Source organism: Crotalus tigris, unplaced genomic scaffold, assembly GCF_016545835.1.
Source record: "Crotalus tigris isolate CLP2741 ecotype Arizona unplaced genomic scaffold, ASM1654583v1 scf7180000017560.2302168, whole genome shotgun sequence".
Taxonomy (NCBI): Eukaryota; Metazoa; Chordata; class Lepidosauria; order Squamata; family Viperidae; genus Crotalus; species Crotalus tigris.
Genome location: NW_024096474.1, coordinates 1,280,001 through 1,298,737, shown reverse-complemented (window position 1 = coordinate 1,298,737; position 18,737 = coordinate 1,280,001). Strand labels below are relative to the sequence as shown.

Genomic DNA, 18,737 nt, shown 5'->3' with positions numbered 1-18,737 from the left:
CAAGACAGGAATAAAGAACCACCCTTACTGAAACACGGTGTAAGTCCTCAACTGATGACCACAAATGAGCCCAAAATTTCTGTTGGCAGTTGTAAATGGGTCAGAGTTGCGGCCCATTCTACAACTTTTTGGCACTGTTGTTAACTGAATCACTACTGTTGTTAAATGAACCGGCTGGGAAGGTTACAAATGGTTAATCACAGGACTCTGGAATTCACAACTGTCATAAATACATGTCAGTTGCCAAGTGGCCAAATTTTGATCATGTGGCCAGGAGGATGCTGCAATGATTGTAAATGTGAAAAACAGATGTGAGTCTCTTTTCTTAGTGCTGTTGTAACTTTGGTCACTAAATGAATGGTTGTAAGTTAGTGTCACTTTGTAAGTTGACCACAGAAAATGCGCTCAGAGTCTTGTGCAGCTTTTTCACCTTCTGATCTCCTTCATTATATCACTGGGGCAAAGGAGATGCAAAGAGGCAGGATTCCCAGGGCCTTTTGCTCTGACACTCCTGGGCATTGGGGAGTTACCCAGGAAACTGTTGGAGCAGAAACAGCTGATCCACATTGCTAATATGGGCAAAGGAAGGGCAGGGGGGAGTCTAGGGAAGGATGTATTCTCCCACTCATGAAAAAGTCAAAAGAGTCAAAAGTCAGGAAGAATAAACAGGATTGATAAATGGATTAGAGCGTCTGTAGGTGATGTGGAGGAAAACATAAGAATATAAATATTCTAAAAGCTGAGGACTGGGGCTGGGAAATATGCCATAAAAGGGTGAATATAAAAGAAGGCAAGCACAATATGGGGACGTGACAGAAAAACAAAACAACTAAATAAGCAGCAAGACAGACAGAAAGCATGGACAAGGGAGATGTGGCTGCTAAGAGGCATAGGAGATGAGTAACCTGTGTGAAAATAGAGGGGAGTGATGGAGCCAGCAAATGTAAACCCCTCAGTAAACAAAATGCAGAAAAAAAGAGATATAGAGTTCTTAATTTCACTGGCAGAGCCTGAATTGTTCATGAGCTTTGTAAGGTAGAACTCAAATAAATGTCTGTCCCTTTCACACTGTAAAAAGGAATTCATCAAGAAAATGCAGAAGGTCTCTGAAAAGTCACTTCCATAGATTACAACAGGACCTTTGCTCATGTGCATCAAACTGCAGTTTACAGAGCATAATTGGAAGGGCACTATACCCTGGTTTTAGACTTAGAGCATGGCTTCCTCCAGTCACTCAGGAAACCATAGTAGGGGGAAGGAGCTGAACAATGAAATCCTTCGTAGATGACCCATCAGTCTTTCAAAAATGCCACTTCCAGAGTTTGTGAATAGAAAGGATTACAACTAAAGCAGCTGAATTACTGGGATGGATGCAGCAAAGAAGGAGATTGACTTTTTGCCCCCTCGTGAGTAAGCAAGTCCTAAAAACCTCTTGCATTCCCAGAACAGCTTTAATGTGAGGGCGTAGGGAACTCCTGCCATGATTCCACTGCATACTGGATGTAGAGGAGCAATTCATTCAGGATGTACCTACAGCAAATTTTAATGTGGATTTCACATTTTTAAATCATTGAGCACCCCTGCATCTAGCTTTTTCCCCAAACTTTGTGATTCCATTTGCTGTTAAAAAATGTATATAAAGCATATATTTATAAAGACACCATAAGAAAAATATTATTTGAGGGGAAAGTTTTAACAAAAATGATTATACACAATTACAAATTAAAAATGCATATCTTTGATTGGGATAATTGGGAAAGGTTTTGGTTGTTGTTTATAAAATCAAGTCTGATGAACCAAACTTGACAGATATAGCTGAGTCCAGGAAAACTGATTCTGTGGTGACTCAGTGGAAGAACAATATGTTCTTGGTGAAATAAATTTAATTTTCTATCATTGCTAGTAAAGATTTCTGTCCTGTATAATATTTATTGAGAGTTTTGAATAAACAATAATGAACAAGAAAAAAGAAAGAAAGAAAGAAAGAAAGAAAGAAAGAAAGAAAGAAAGAAAGAAAAGGTTAGAGAAAGAGAAAAAAATTAAAAAGACAAATGGTACAAATGAAAAGAATGAAAAGAAATAGTTTCCAACTGCAGTAAATATAAGTACAATTACAAAATTACAATTACAAAATTACCCTTTTTCCTATGGTCACAAAAAGAAAAAGTCTTTTTTCCCATTATCTATTTTTTATAATCTTCATAAATCATAAGACAATTTTTTTCTGCTTAATGCAAAAGGTATACAAAGGGTTTCCAGACAGGAATAAAAATAGATGTTGCTGTCCCAAAGGTGCTTTTTTTCATGAGGCATCAGGTTATGACTTCCCCAAACCATGCAGCCTTAAGTGCCCCCCAAAACCTCCTTTTTCCTTGTTTGAATAAATCTTTTTTCTTATAGATTTCTAGTAAAAGTTTTACAAAGAACATTAAAATTAATACAGATTAATGAAGGATAAAAGAAATGAAAGAAAAAGCAAAAAGTGCAGAAAGAAAGAATAAAAAGAAATAGAAAGAAGAGGCGTCTGATTTCCTTATCAGCAAATATAAGTACAATTGCAAAATTATCTCTTACTTTATGATAAAAACTTTTTAAAAGAACTCCTTTTTCTCTGTTATCCATGTTTTTTTTTCCTAATAAGCAAAATCACAAATTATTAGTAGGGTTTTTTTATATTTGATACAAAAAGTCTATAAAGGGGTATTTAATCTGCCATCAATGTAGATATTATTTTTCTCTCTGATCAATGTAGTTAATTTAGCCAATTCTCCAAATTTCATCATTTTCATCAACAATTCTTTTGTGGTGAGTGGTTTATCTTTCCACTTTTAAGCATATAATACTTTTGCTGCAGTTGCCATATAAAAAACAAAGTTTCATTAGTTTTTTTTCTAGTTGCCTGTCAATTAGTCCCCAAAGAAAAGTCTTTGGTTTCACTTCAATCCTTAAAATCTTCTGAATTAAGGTATGTATTTGTATCCAAATTATTTTGGCTTATTTTTACATGTCCACCAAATATGCTAAAATGTCCCTTCATGTTCACATTTCCAGCAAAGATTCAAAGTACTGTACCTTCATACATTCTAAACTGTTTATCTCGTGATGATACATCATTTTATAAACATTCTCTTTAAGGCTAGAACATAATGTAAATTTCAGTCCTTTCAACCACATATTTTCCTATGGATGCATTTATATATTGTAGCCAAAATATTTAGCCATATTAACACACATTCTTTCAATTTTTCTTCTGTCTCATATTTCAACAGAAGTTTATACGTTTTAGTAATAACATGTTCATCATTAGTACATAGTTCTATTTCAACTTCAGTCTTACATTGTTCAAAATTACAAAACATTTTATCTACTTTCTGGTAATTGTACATAAGAAAACCATTGACAATAATATCCTTCTGTTGTCAATATTCTCTTGATTTCATTTTACAATGTAATCTACCCATGAGAAAATCCTACTACATCACGGTAAATTAACTATTTATGTTTAGTTATAATTTCTTGTCTATAAAATTCTTTTTGCACTGAAAGTTGCAAAGGTCTTTTCAGACAAAATGTAAGTTTATATTTATTTCATACTCTTAAGAATAGCCTCTGTGACATAATGAGTAGTTAGGACTTTTCAAGGCAACCTAAACTGAACTACAATGCTTTCCCTTAATAAAGATTCTTATACCCATTACAGTTTAAATCCAGAACATTTTTCTTTTGTTTTGTCACAACTTAGCCCTTGTCTGGTATTTTTCCCATTTAGTGTAAAATGGCATTCCTGCCCTGGGAAACTCGAAGTTCCAACACAACTTCCACTCGAGGGATACAAGGCCAGTCTGACAAATCTTTTTCCAGGATGAGCTTAAGAAACATATGACTTTCATCTGAATATATTGCTTTTATTTCACAGCACATTTTGAGCTAAACAATTTGCAGAAAGTGGCCATCCCAAAGTTGTTTGGTCACTCTCTCTGGCTTCCTTTGACTTATGTAGGCCATTCCCTCACCTATGCAGAGAGTCTATGCAAAGCTAGATTTACTTTTTCTATTTTTTCAGTTCCCTTCTCTGGCAGTCATTTAATGTTTTCCTGTCATTTTTCCACTTCTGAGATTTACTTAAGGAAAAGGCTTCATTTGTATTCCTCAGCCATGGAGAAATATATTCTGCAAGCATTTGCATTTTATTTTATTTTATTCATTTTTCAGAGCCAACTACCCTGACATTTATTTTATAGTCTAGATTCAGAGATAAAAAGCAAGATTCACATCATGGTAATTCCCTACAGTAGAAGATGCTAAATGCAAACAAATACATGCTTCCATTTTCCACAGATTCCACAGCCTGACCACTCACTCTTACAGACGTGCCATTCACACAAATGGCTCCTTATTAATGGCTTGCCCTTCCAGAGGACAAGACTTACTGGACTTCTCCTGGTTCCAGGCAAGGGCTTTCTACTAAGATAGCTAACCAGCCTCAGCTCACTGATAAATTTGCTTCCCCTGCAACAGAATGTGTTTGGACAAGAAGATTGCTAATCCATCCATTAGACCAGGAAAGATGGATCTTTTCTTGATGTTGTTGATGGTGGCATTCTTGCAGGAACAATTTGATTGAGGCTCCTGCATCATATGGAAGAGGTGAGCCTAAAGCAAGTGAGGCACAACCAGAGGAACAAAACGGGTCAGATTTTGCTCTCCCACTATCTCTCCCCTTTTCCCCCTCTCTTCACAGAGCAAGCTGCTGGGGAAATAGGCCAATTGTTTATGCTTGAGATCTGAACTGATTGCTTACAAATGATTCCATCCCTGCATCAGGGAAATGCAGCACAAGCTATTAATGTAAATAGAGTTTTACAAAATAAATTAGAAAAGAAAAGATCCCTGCCTCAAATAATTTCTAGTCCAAAAATCATTACAGGTGTCTTAAAAGAAGAAAGGGAAGAAAATGCCCGTAATTCAGCTATATGTGTTTATACTACATTTCAATATACAGGCCTTGGAGTTGTGCCAAAGACATCATATTAATTGCTGTTTTGATTTATCAAATTGCAAAAAAGAACTTGTAGACCTTACAAAGCTACAGTTGTGTCTGTTTATTTCCCCAGAAGTTATTCTGCTACAATATTGATTTAAAAGTAGAATGTTTTCTTTAATAATCTGGTTAAACTATACAAGGAAATAGGTCATTGTTCTGCAAAAATAGAGACCAGATTTCTCTCTCTCTCTCTCTCTCTCTCTCTCTCTCTCTCTCTCTCTCTCTCATACACACACACACACACACACACAATACAGAGAGAGAGAGAGAGAGAGAGAGAGAGAGAGAGAGAGAGAGAGAGAGAGAGAGAGAGAGAGAGAGCAGATGGATGGTAGATTGCATCACACAGTGTCTTGATATTTATGAATTTACGTGCAAGGGCATTAAAGATGAGAGGAATCTAACATTACAAATGCTAAGGAAGTTGCAAAACTCTGAACAAGGACCAATTAACAGCACAATCTGACCAAAGTTATCTCTAAAACCTCTTCTGAAGATAGAATCAGAACAATGGTTTCTCAATGATGAGCACCAGAAACTCTATACTTTCCCTGATATATTGAAGGTACCCTTAGTAGAAAGTCTCCAAATATTTTTCCTTGAATTTAGATGTCAACATTGCAGCCTTTTTCTTGGGCCAACCAAAAATAACTGCAGGCCATTAATGTCTCCTGGGGATTATGCATAGTGCTCTGTCCCACTCTTGCTAGCTCACTCTTTCTCTCTCTCTATCTCTCTATTAAAATTTGAAATATCTCCTTCATTCCAACATTTCAGTATCGTAATTTATTGACATTTCAGGAAGGCAGCTAGAATATATATATAAGTCAATAGGTAAGAGATATGAGTGCAGGAAATCAGTTAGAAAACGTTGGTGCTGCAGAAACTTTCTAAGAGAAGCCACACCACAGGTGGCCCATCTGCAGTATGTACCAGATGGAGAATGGTGTCCAAATGAGACAAATCTGTCAGATGCATCCCATCTGGACCTATTGGATCAAGCTCTTAGCTGACCATTGGGTTTCTCTCAAGGGTTGTGCCTGTGAGCTCTATATGTACTTCTATACATTGGTACACCAAAGTGAACTAGCCCTGTTAATGAGAGCATATGCTCCATTTTAAAAGGACTATTTTTAGTTCTATTCTTGGCCTTCCTTATTCAGATATTCACCCGACTGGCCAATAGTTCAGTCACCACTGGCTGAATTATTTTTTACATAAACCTGATCTCTTTTGGGATGCTGATAACTCTAGGTAATTCCAGTTCCCAACTTCTCTCAATTACTGTGGCTTCAAAAATCAGAATTTACGTATGGCTATAGGTCATCTCAATAAGTTGTTCACACTATCATTTGGTACAATGCACAGCTCTAGGGGAGCATTGGTTCTATTTCAAGGCACATTGTCAAATCTCATGTGGTTGTGCCCTCAAATCTATTAAAATGCACATTGGTTCTTTGACAGAAAGGGCAACACAAAAAGGTAGAAAGACAATCCAAGACATAAGACCTGTTTGAGCCTCCAGCCAGGCAGGCATGTTCCTTTCAAGGATAATCAATTCCATTTCATTTCATTCCATATCTTTTTTTTAATATTTCCGAAGAATATTGTGATTCTTTCCTCACTGAGCTTGCTCAGTTCATTTAGGCTGCTTAGACATTTTACATGATACATACGATTTTTCCATTTTTTCTGCAAAAAGTTGGGTTTTTCCCCATGCTTAGGCGGTATGCATTCATATAGCCATTTTGGCAGCACAAAATAATTAAACTGCTGGCAGAATCACAGTATATTGGAATACAAGTTTTTTCAAAGCCTTTTGGAAGCTTTCTTGTAAAACAGGAAAACAGATCTCTGATCTGACTTTGCTTTAACAGGTCATTTTTAATGCATGAACTACAGAAACTCTCCAAAAGTATAAAAAAGATTAATTAGTTCTGAAAGGACAAATGCTAAGAACGGGCATTATACAATTATTCTCAGAGTCACCTGGTTCTGCCTGAAGTATAATTTAAATGTGCAAGGCTTCAGACTCCAATAAGATGGATAAGTTGGTGTCCGTTATCCTAAGAGAAATTTTGCGCACAGCAGTCTAAAATCTGGTGTAGATTTTGAACCTGTTATGAATCTGAAGTATATATCACTTTATATATGCATAATCAAAACTTTAGCATATCAGAATTATAGTCACTCTGGTAAGAGACTAATGACATGATATAAATTACATATTTAAATAGGAACAAATCACCTGGTTACATTTGGTAACATTAGATCTCCAGAATATATGTCTGATGTAGAAAGGAGTCATCAATTTTCTATTGAAAGTAATTGCCTCTTGGTCACTGTTTACCCTTAAAAATGGGGATGGCTTTCCTATGAATTCATGTGAAGTTATAATCTGAAGCAGAAATAAATAGAAGGTGGAGTCTAACTCTAGCTGTTTCTCTAAAATGAAAAAAGCTAAGCTTAATATACAGGTAATTTGATACAATGGCTACATAAAAATGTGATTATTTAGGTGGTGGTTTTAAAGATCAGTATGAAGATAAGAAGTATTAAAGACAGAGAATTTCTTTAGCTCTAGTGCTGTAATGGAATGTAGTGAGGAGGCAGGTTCCCGGGAGTGAAGGAGTGCATTCCAGAGGAATAAGAGGCAGCTCAACTCAGATATTATGTGTGAGAGAAAGAGGGTGAAGACAGCCCCTCCCTAATAGTTCCCAGGGTACATTGTAGTTGCAGATTGTAGAGACCTCAGTCTGGCAAGATTGATGTCAGGCGCACAACCAAGAATGACACATGGCAATACTTCTAAATTGAATTCTTTATGGTTTCACACCTATAGACAAAATCTTGCCAGACTGAGGACTCTGTTATTCACTGCCTTACACAAAAACGAAGTAACATTTTGTCATTTCTTATAGACTGATATGTAGATATAGATCAAAGGATATCATATTCAGCTAAGTTTCTTTCCAAATTTTGCAGTAATGGCTTTATTATTTTTAGGAACATTTAATACAAAATATATTTATGTCCAGCATCTTTGTACGATTCATGCAGATTCATGGATTTCCCACATGGCATCATTAAAATGCTGTTATTCAGTGTGGAGAAAGCTTAAAATATGGCAGCTGAAAGAAGCACTGACTACCCTCCCAGTGTCTCTTCTGCCATAGCCACAAAGCCAAAAAGGATTTCTCTTTGCTTTAGATGTGGGAGAAGAGAGAAGCAGGGTGTAGAATGCCTACTTTGGTACCTGTTACTGGCAAGGGAAGCCCTAATTATTGAGGTGGACATGGCTGAGTATGGCAGGTAGAATTTTTAGGCTATTGCAATGAAGCATGCTCAATTTGCTTGAGTGATAGGTGACAGGTGTGCAGGTGCTCTGCTTAGGCTAATTCTGAAAAGAAATCTCCAGATCTTTTTACAGCCCAAGTAATAATTAAGTCAGTAAGGTTATTTGTGAAACTGCTTCTTCCCAATTACACCTGCCCATTCCATCAGGGCTGGCAGAAGAAATATGTTGCAGGTCCTATTTGCTAAGGAATTATATCTGGTAGGACCCAGGAGATGGGCCTTTTCTGTCATGACGCCTGCCATGTGGGACATCCCACACACTCACAGAGACAAGCACACCCAAGGTGAGATTGATCCCATCTCTGTCAACATTCAAGAAGACCTTCAAAATCTTTTTGTCTCAACACACCTGGAGGTTAGAAGAGAATGATGATCTGATGAAGTAGCTCTATTGTTCATAATATCTGGCAATCTCTCCTAGTCTTTTAAAAATAAGATTAATTTTTGTACTTGAATGCTTTTTAAAATTGTTTTTAAGGTTTGATTGTATGCCACCGAGAGACATATACATATGATAAATCAAACAAACAGGAAGACTGTACCAGTCTGATAATAGTCTCCACCCCAGCATAACCCAGTTGACAATGGAATGGAGGAGGAGTGTGGGGTATTCCAGCCATTTTCCAGCCTTCAAATATGTCTGGTGGTCTGTTTCTTACCATATATGGGGAAACAGTTTTATTTGTCACTTGGTTTATAAAACTTGGTTCTGCTGCCTTGTGTGGGGGACACCAAAGACCATGCAACCTTGGAATTGGCTAATCCCATTCAAACCCCCCTCTCCTGTACTAACCATTGTTAAATGGCCATTTTAGGACTTTTGATGTTTAATTGTCTTTATTCTAGAGTTTTAAAAGTTTTAATTCTATTTTAATTTTATGTTCTTTTATTAATAATACTATATTGTACATTGCCTAGAGTCCCTCTTTGAGGGAGATGGATGGCTTAGAAATGTAGCAGGGCTGGATGAAAGGCTTTGTGGGAGCCTGCCCGAGGAGAGGGAAGCTTGATCAGCTGCTGCCGGTTTTGGGCTTGGCAGGCATGGATCAGGCGGAAGGAAAGAAAAAGGAGGAAAGAAAGGGGGTTGGGGTGGTTGCTGTTGCTGTTGCTGTTGTCAGGGAGAGACCAGGTGAAGCAAAAGAGGGATTTGAGGTTTTAATTGATCCCTTTCTCAGAAGGAGAGGGAAGGAGAGAGTGAGAGTGAGAAGGTGGAATTGTATTGCTTCTTTCGCGGTGGGGAGATATCCTGAGCAGAGGCAAGAGACAGAATGAGAAGAAAGAAAATTGCTGGAGTTGCTAAATTCAGTTTTTAACAATAAAGGAAAGAGGGGGAGAGGGTTTGACATCGATGAGACCTGAGACTGTGAGCAACAACAGAAGAGAAGGAGAGGCTGGTCGCTATTGCTTTGGAGACCAGTGGCCATCCGGACTTTGATTACTGTTACTTGTGCAAGTTACAGACATTGTGGGGAGTTGCCCTCATGGGACGAGCTGTTACTGCAGAGCACTGACTACCTTCATTTGTGTTTCCATTGCTGCCTGGAGCCAAAGTTTTCCCCATCCCCTTGTTTCCAAACGGTCGCTGTAAAATCATTGACTATTGCTGCTACAACTGCCTAGGGCTGTTAAACAACACCACTCACTGACTATCGGGGCTAGGGGCTGGTCATCTTTGTTCCTGAAAGCCCCCCTTGATGACGAGAATCTACCACCCCCTCACTTTGCGTAAGCTCCCACTGAAAAAGACACTTTATTAACACCTTGAGAGGGTAGCTGCAGAGTGCGACGGGGCTGGGAGGGCCTGGGCTTTGGCTGCCTCTGAGGGGGTAATGCTACAGAAATATGAAAATCAAACAAATAGACAGACTGGCAGGACACACAAAATTCCATTCCAGATCCCAAATACCCCAAAACAATTAAAGATGTGAAGAAGGCTAGCAGCAAGAGGTCAAAGCATCAGTAGTATCCCATGGGTTATTCAAAATGAGCAAAATGAAACTACCTCCTTGCATTTTTGTGTGATGTTCCTCGTGGGACAACAGGGAGATATAAAAAGATAAAAGCAACTACCCTGTGGCCTACTTACACCAACTATCGTTCTTTCATTTTTTCAAATAATATACCTTGGGGCCTTACTTGTACAGAAACCAGGGTATCACTGTTCCAAAGCACTTCAGGTTCATAAAGAGTCCATTTAGGGCAGGCATGTCAAACTCATACGACGTATCGCGACTTTTTTCCCATTGTGGCAATGGGGTGGGTACGGTTTCGGAGTGACGCATCTGGCCGTGGGCCGGCAGTTTGACATGTCTAATTTAGGGCCTGAGTCTTGCCCTGCAAAGCAGAGCATTGGCTGGCTTTATCAGGAAAGATTCCTTCTGATACTGAACCCTCCTTCAGGCGATCTCCTAGACCCAGGATAAAAGACTATGGAGAGCAGCTGCCATTGACCAGAAGGGAGAGGAACATTAACCAATAAGAATGGAGGCATTGCCTACAACTAAGCACCATAGACAGACTGTGTAGCTGACAGAAGTCAAAAAGGACCACTTCTGATGTGGAGCAGGAGAAGTCCGGTGAAAGCTACCTTTGCTGTGAGTTGCTGTGAGCTGAAATCACAGCCGAGGGGAGTCAGAATGTGGGGATGAGCCTTGAGTGACATTAATCTACATTTTGAAATCCTGTCAAGCAAATATTTTGCACTGATTTGAAGTTGGCTGCAGTTCATGCCACTTTGAGAATTGGTTAGCTTTATATTATAACCTTTGCTGGGTTGATGTAAAATCCAGACCTACAGGGCGAGAGAGGATGGTGATAATTAAGGAGGTTGATACCAGAAGTGCTTGTCAGCCCTCTCCAAAGCCTGCTTCTGGGATTCCTTTGTAAAACTTATTTTTTTATTTATTTTCTTTACACAAATGCACTTTTAAAGATCTCACATGAACAAATCCATCTATGATTGCAACATCTAAAATAAAATCTGCTCTTATTTGCCTAAATATTACTGAAGAATTTTTCAAAAAGCACTTCTTTTTCATCATCCTTTCTGCTCGTTTCAGTTATCACATATAACTAATTTATTTCTTTGGTATTCCAAAACAATTTTTATTAGTTTTCTATTTTACACCAACACTGCTTAAGAACCCATGTGAAAACATGGTGATCAATTTTTTTAAACGACAAACAATAACATAATAAATATATACACATTATTTCTTAAAAATTTCCCTCTCTATCTATATAGAATATTATACTCAAATTAATACATTTTCAAATGAATTCATTCATTACTATGTCTGACCATCAACTGCATTAATCAATAAAAAAAATTAATCTATAAAAACCTATATTTCTTCACACATTTAAACTAAGCTTAATAAACTCTCCATTTATTTAGAAACATTATAATCAAGTCAATATCTTTCTAAAACTAATTCATTCCCTAATATGACATTTCATCCAAGTTATATAATTAAAAATAAATTAATATTCTCTATCTATTTATATTGTTATAGGCTCATTAAAACATTTCTAAAACAAATTTTCATTGAATATATCACTCTATATAAGTTTCATTAATCAATAAAAGTTTACAAACTCATTATCCATCCCAAAGATCCTGTATCCATGCTTTCTTAATTTTGCAAATATTTAAACTTAAACTAACATATCCATTTACTATTCAGGAGCCCCAAGTGTTTTTTTTATTTAAACATTATTAACTCCAAAAATAAATTCTTCTCTTTCTGATCAATATTTTATTGTTTTTCACTGTTTCTCCAAATCTCCAATAATTAATTCCATCACTTCCCATATTTCAGTTCTTTTCTCATTATACCATCTCTAATATTAAAAAAATATATAAAGCCCTTTTAATAAAGTCCAAATCCAAATCAATCCAGATCGCTATAAAACCTTTACCACATTACTATAATCAGATTTAATATTTATATCATATTCTGGGTTTCTTTCTAATCCAAACAGGTTTCCATAATCGGGCCTCCGCCTGCCATACTATACACTCCAAAAAGGAAGCTCCTATTGTGCATTTTGTTAAATTAGTATAAATGTTATAGTTAATCTGAATGACTCATAGCAGAACATCATTTCCCCCTTCTTTTAACATTGAATAAATTTCAATTAAAGTCCTTTCTTTTATATCATCCTCTTTGCTTGTGTTTTTCTCTTCTTCCCATGTTTTTTCTCTATCTCAAAATCAAATGGTGTCTGCAGGCCAACTTGTCCTTATGAAGCAAAATCATCCAGTTCCTTATCATAAGTCCTTTGTCCATTGATATCAACTCTTTTTTCCAAAATCAATTGATTGTCCAACTGTGAGTTTACTTCTTCCACCTCAGTTAGCGGAGCACAAGCCTCTTATGTGTAAACTGATGTTTCACTTAGTCCTTGTCTTTTGCCTTGTCGATACACAGAAATCTCCTTTGAGCAAGCAATTATCTTCTCCGTATTTTCCAAAATTTTGTCCAAAATATACTTATAAATAAGATCTACACCAATTTCCTCCATCTTTATTATATTTCAAATCCTTATCCTTTTGAAGGAGACTATATTTAAAAAACAATCACAATATCCATCTCCTCCCAGTTTTCTTGTCTTTTTCCTTTGTACAAAATGAAAGCCTTTCCAGCGAAGAAAAGATAACAAATACAATAAATAAATTTGTCAAAGAGTGTCCCCCAGAAAATAGTCAGATGTTCAATCCTTCCGGCCACCATAAAAGCAAACAATATTCTCCAAAAATTATAAAAAACTTTCTTGAGGCTCCCAATATCCAAAAATAAAATCAACCATTAAAACAAAAGTAGGTTTACTTTGTGCTTCTCTTTCCCCATTTAAAAAGCTGCTTCACCAGAAAAGGGAATAATTCCAAGAAAAAAAAACTTTTCACAGGCGTAAAGAAAATAGAGGTGAAAGGAAAGTCTCACCGAGTTCTCCATGGTGGGTCCGTTTGCTTAGCTCAGCGGTTCTCAACCTGTGGGTCGCGACCCCATTTGGGGTTGAACGACCGTTTCACAGGGGTCACCTAAGACCATCGAAAAACACATATTTCCGATGGTCTTAGGAACCAAGACACCGCTCCTCTATCCATCTCCAAGCAAGGGGAGAAGGAGGCAGAGGAAAGCCCAAGCAGAGAAGGATCTGGCCCAGCGAGGGCGGAGCCATGTTCGGGCGCTGCTTCTGGAGCTCACAGATGCTGGCCCGGCTCTGGCGTGCTTCAGGGTAGAGGTTGTCTGCTGTGTTGCCGCTGGGAGCCTTAGCTGGCTAAAGCGCCTTTCAGAGAAAGAGCCCTGCTTTCCCCTGCAGGGTGACCCAGCCAGCAACGTCCCACTCTCGTCGTTTCAGGGAGGAGGGAGAGGAAGAAGAAGAAGAAGGCATCTGCCCAGCAGGCTGCTACCTCTGCCTCCTCGCGATGGAGAAGTGCTTTGAGGCAGATGGCAGGTTATAAAACTGACGCTCGGCTCAAAGGGGGGATGGGCAGGCCTACGAAGCCACTGCTCCTCCGTGGGCAGACAGATAGCTGGACGGCTAGGAAAGTTACCCAACTCTTCTGCTCTGGAGGAAGAAAACCAAGCTTCGAGATCTCACGAGCAGGCGCGCAGACGCGACTGAGCTTGCAACAAGCCCGGCAAGCTTTACATTAAGGTGGGTGGTTTATAAAAGGAAGGAGCAGTCTCCTCATGCTCCGGGGTGGGGGAGGGATGGTGGTATGTTTGTTTGCTTCCCTGAAAAAGCTTCTCAGGCCATCTCCATTGCTAAAAGATAATGCCCTTGCTTTCCTATGGTGTTAAAGGTGTCCTACGTTAGGAAAAAAACAAAACACAATCCCCATACAAAAACAGTCCACCCGTGATAATGCAAAACCTAATGAAGAGCGTAGCTGTTTTTATTACTCTTATCACAACTCTGAGAAGTTGATGGCAGTTGCTGCACAGGAGTTAACTGAGCTTCCAGATAGCCCATCCTTACACAATTGGAAGTTTGCATTAGATCCACTAAATTCCCAGTGATAGATCACACTAATGATAAATGTGGGAGCTTTGTTCCTACTTATGTGGTGGACATAAAAGTATAGTAGCTTTTTCCTCTTTTCCCACGGCAGCTGATTCCCCCCTCCTCTGAGATCCCTGCAGCCCTCCTTAAGACAGCACATACTTTTTGATTCCTGCTGCTCGATCCTTGATGGCTTCCTACTTGTGGGATGCGGGGGAAGGAAGCACCATTTCACTACAGGTGGGAGAAGGAAAACTGGTCCAGGCAGTGAAAAGGGAAGAGATCAAGATGGGGGGCTTTGGAGATGAAAGCTGTTTTGGGTGGATGTTTTGGTCTGCAGCATGTGTTTCCCTTTCTCCTCCTGCCTGCCTTATCTCTGTTTCCTAGTGTGCCTCTGGAAAGCCGGGAGGGGGGGGGGAAATGAATCTGCTCCTAGTGTGGAATCAAGAAGCTCCAAGAGGCCTTTTCTTGCAGTTGCTGCAGTAATGCTCCCCATTCTTCCTGCCCTGGCTGCTGCACCAAAAGCAGTTGATTATTGCTCAGTGGAACCAGCAGTGGGGTGGAAGGAAGGAATGGATTTCCCTTCTGCTGCCTCTGCCTCAGTGGACAAGACCTCCTTCCAAAAATCTCTAAGATTCTGGCAGGCACAGCTCCAGAATTGAGCTATGCTGGCTCAGGAATTCTGGGAGTTGAAGTCCACGAGTCATAAAAGAGCCAAGGTTTCCCTTCTGCCTTCTTCAGAGAGAGAAACTCTGAAGGTCATTAGGATCAATTTCCTGGAAGGACAGGCGTCCTCCTCCACACACTCAGTGAATTTCAGCTAGAGGTAGAAAAATGGACAGTGGCTAAGGCTGAAAAGGCAAATTGTGTGGGCCACATCACACACATGGACAACAAATGTCTACAAGTATAGCTCCCCTTGAGTATCACCTCAACTAATCCTTATTTTCTCCCACCCCATAAGCACTTCTCCCCATACACAATCATATTAATTTTTCACAGGTCATGCTTAACCTAATCAGGCAACTTCAAGGGCTCATTTAAAGAAGAGAAAAGGTCAGGTATCCCTTCAGAGCCATAGGTGGAGCACCCATGCTTCAAAATTTCATTTATTTGTAATTAGAAATAAATATTTCACAATATATAATTACATATTGTTTTTGTGATTAATCACTATGCTTTAATTATGTTCAATTTGTAACAATGAAAATATATCCTGCATATCAGATATTTACATTACGATTAATAACAGTAGCAAAATTACAGTTATGAAATAGCAACGGAAATAATTTTATGGTTGGGGGTCACCACAACATGAGGAACTGTAGTAAAGGGTCACAGCATTAGGAAGGTTGAGAACCACTGGCTTAGCTGATCTTGTGGCTTGCAGTTGGCGCAACTAAATGATCGGCCATTTTACTGGCCAATCTTTACCCTGTCGGCCCAAAAGAGATACTTGGTGCACAGAGGACGCCGCCACTCCTCTGCAACTATCCGAGAAGCCTCCTCAATGGTAGACACTCCTCCAGAGTGTCTTTTCAACCCTCTAAGGGGTCTACCGGCAGAGGAAACTCGATCGGCAAAGGGACAACTCTCTTCGCTCGACCACACCGCCGCAAACTGGAACCGGAAGCCCCTATTTCTTTGGTATTAATATGATACTAATAGTCTGTATTTATTTCTCATCATTTGTGATTTTCTTGTGAATTATAAACATACTATTATTTACTGATAGCTATACTAACATAAATGTTTCTATCTTTCCCTGCCCTTTGGTAATTTTCATTTGGTGAAAGCTTACCCACTAACAGAAGTTTGCATACACTCTAGTAAGATGAGAATTTTTTTCCCCTGCAGGTTTGCATTCTGCAAAGAATGCAGAATAATCCTGGAGTACCAGGATACTGAATGTTCTCTCAGATCAGTCTTGTAGAGCAAAATGAATGTTTTTAATCAGAAAAACTGCGAGTAGTTAGGATTATTGTTAGAAAAAGAAAATTGTTGTCTTAAGAAAGGCTTCCACAAAGAGTAGCTGGAGAGTTCAACAACAGATGTGTAGATGTATTATATATGTATATAATATAATACAAGGTAATTCCTCCCCCTGTCTCTTCCCTCCCTGACACAGCTGACAAAGTGAGAAAGAGCCTGTGGCCTAGAGGTTAACACAATTGCTTAACATGCAGACAGCCCAGGTTCGAATCTCAGAAGGGTATGTCTGGTTGAGGAGAACTAAAAAGTTTGAAATAGCTATTCCATTTTCCCTTAATTCTTTGTTAGCAATCCAAATTTTATAATATAAATGATGTCGCAGTTGCGACTGCTGCCTGTGGATGGCTCTAGTTTGAGCTGATACAAGGCAAAAAATTTCTTTCTCCCATATTTGGGTCGAAAGGATACATCAAAAAGCACTCAAGGTAATTCCTCCCCCTGTCTCTTCCCTCCCTTACACAGCTGACAAAATGAGAAAGAGCCTGTGGCTTAGAGGTTAACACAGCTGCTTAACATGCAGACAGCCCAGGTTCGAATCTCAGAAGGGTATGTCTGGTTGATGAGAACTAAAAAATTCAAAATAGCTATTCCATTCTCCCTTAATTCTTTGTTAGCAATCCAAATTTATATATATATATATATATATATATATATATATATATATATATATATATATATAAAATTAACCTAAAAATTGAGGAAAGTAGTCTCCTTGGTGTATACATATTCAAAAGATAAAAACGAGCACCAGGAGGTAAAACAATTAAATGTTTAATAAATAGATAACTTAGCTTTCGATGGCTGCCATCATCGTCAGGGTGTTAAAAGCCAGAGGGTGGGGAAGCTCGTTTATAAGCACAAACGCGCCTGCACACGGCTCATAGACCTCGTTATGCGGCCCGGTCGATTGATCCTCCCATCACTCATGTCAGAAGTATTTCTGAGTTCTAAGTTCTTGCAGCTGATTACTTCTCTGTTGCGTGCAGCTCCTAGGCTGGGAGGCGAGCATTCCATGTCACTTCGCACCAGAGTAACCTGTGTAATTGCAGACCGATCCTGCAATGAAATCCCGGATCCAGCTATCTCCCTCCCCCGTGTCTGACGTATCACTCTCAGGGGGCATGCCACCCCATCCGTGCTTCTATCTTCCCCTATAGCCCCCAACCCGCCGCCCTTCCGTGCGTGAGATGCACAGCAGTTCGTTGCGATCTCCGTTTCTGTCAGTTTGGCATCCGATTCAACTCTCCCCTCGAAGGAAATTCCAACTGCGGTCTTCGCGCGTGCACCCTCACGCTTCCACCGTGCTACTTGGGAACGCGTGATGGGACCCTTAATGGGGCGGTTGCAATCATCATCCACTCCAGGGGTTCCGATCTTCAAACAGGCATCCAAGCCAGGTACAATAAGCGAATCCTCCGGAACACAAGCACCAAAATTGCCACGAGGAGAGCTGTCTTGTTTCATCTCAAGAGTGGGGGGGAGGAGTGCTCTATACCATTCAGTCGGTCAGATGCAATATCGAGGAGGGGGAGGGGGAAGGGGAGGAGTGTTCGGAGCATCCAGGGCACCAGGGGGTGGATTGCTGTTGTCAACAAATTCTTCGTTCATCAACGGGTGCGCGCAGGAATTGCTAATAGCTGGGGGCACTCCAGATGGTAGGGTCGCCCTTACCTCATTGTCAATCTCTTTGTTGGGACAATCGAGATTGCAAACATTGGGGTGCTTCCTCCGTCTGGAACAAATGCGTGCCTCCCAAGCTTTCATGACCTGGTGTGCAGGATGTAACTCCACATATCGATTAATAGACTTACAGTCCGAGAACCAAGCCTCTTTGAGGAGTCTGCCGCTCTTGGAGGCATCACTAGCAATAACCTGCACCCCATTGAAATCAAACTTGTGTCCAAGCTCTACCATGTGAGTGAGGATCTGCGAATAGTGCTCCCCTCTTTTTATTGCCAGCTTGTGTTCCTGTATTCTTGTCCTTACTCTTTTAGAGGTTTCTCCCACGTAATTACCTGGGCAATCCATACAATGGATTCTATAGATCACCCCAGATTTCTCAGTAACGGGGAGTGGATCTTTCAACCTCATGATACAGGGACGCAACGTGCAGTCCGGTCTATGTGCCACCCTTATTCCATAGGGTGACAATAACCTAGCCGTGGCTTCAGAAACGTTACTGACATAGGGGAGAGTAATACGTGTAGTCTGTGGAAGTAGCTCCCCAATAGGTGGGTTATGGGTAGGTCTGGATAGAGCACTGTGGAGCCTGATGAATTTATTGGGGTATCCATTACATCTACAGGTATGGAACAGGTATTTCCTTTCTTCA

The 18,737-nt window shown here is 39.6% G+C and overlaps 1 protein-coding gene across 3 annotated transcripts in view; it reads left to right on the top strand.

Annotated features, from left to right (window-relative positions):
- Positions 1-18,737, top strand: part of TNR (tenascin R) — a 578,617-nt gene that overhangs the window by 263,381 nt on the left and 296,499 nt on the right. For 2 of the 3 annotated variants that reach the window (XM_039348594.1, XM_039348604.1), the window contains exon 1: positions 12,288-14,065. The exons of the other annotated variant lie outside the window; for it this stretch is intronic. The gene's annotated coding sequence lies outside the window, so the exon portion shown is untranslated. Of the gene's footprint in view, positions 1-12,287; positions 14,066-18,737 lie in introns of those variants that run through there. 3 annotated transcript variants of the gene reach the window in all.